This window comes from Plasmopara halstedii (genome assembly GCF_900000015.1).
Source record: "Plasmopara halstedii genome assembly, contig: Scaffold_292, whole genome shotgun sequence".
In the NCBI taxonomy this organism is placed as follows: Eukaryota; Oomycota; class Peronosporomycetes; order Peronosporales; family Peronosporaceae; genus Plasmopara; species Plasmopara halstedii.
This window is the reverse complement of record NW_020187213.1, coordinates 626,432-627,166: the sequence shown is the minus strand read 5'-3', so window position 1 is coordinate 627,166 and position 735 is coordinate 626,432.

The following is a 735-nucleotide window of genomic DNA, read 5'->3' as shown; positions in this document are numbered from 1 at the left end:
GGAAGGATGGAGAGAATCTCCTGCTCTGGGTGAGAGATGTCGAGATGGCCATCGCATCCGCCATGCTTCTGACCGAGCAATAGCGCATGGCGCTAGCCATCTCAAAGCTCGGTAATCGAGCGAGAGAACGGGTACTGACGTGCGGCCCTTCGGTTGGAGCTGCGCTTCCCTCCTGGGCGGAGCTGAAATTGCAGCTCTACCGAGTGTTCTCGCCGCCTAATCAGGCGTATCGCGTGCAATCGCGCTTTCTTGCCACCCGACAGGGCAACAAGGAATTGGTGGATTTTTTGTCCAAGAGTTGCGAGCTCTCATTGCCGGGATGGCAGCAAATCCTCTCCCGGAGGCGGTCACAATGACCGTGGTTATGGAAGGCCTCCGCACTCGCGTGGCCAGAATTGAAGTCTTCCGTGTGCATCCGTCCTCATTTGCAGAGGCGGTGAATGTGGCGTTGAATGCCGAATTCAATTTCAAGTCGGCACGACTTGGTTGGAATGCACACTTCAACAGCTCGTCGAGCGGGCCTATGCCTATGCATCTCAGCTATACTGAGGACGAGGGAGCAGAGCTCCAAGCTGCCGGGCAGCATACACACAATCGACGGTGTTTTGTCTGTGGAGACACCCGTCACCTTCGGAACGGTTGCCCCCTGCACAAGGCGCGTCAAGGTTCCATCGACCCAACGCCTACCAGTCTGGTTCGTCGCGGGTAATCGCCACCACTCAGTAAGCGCGGGGT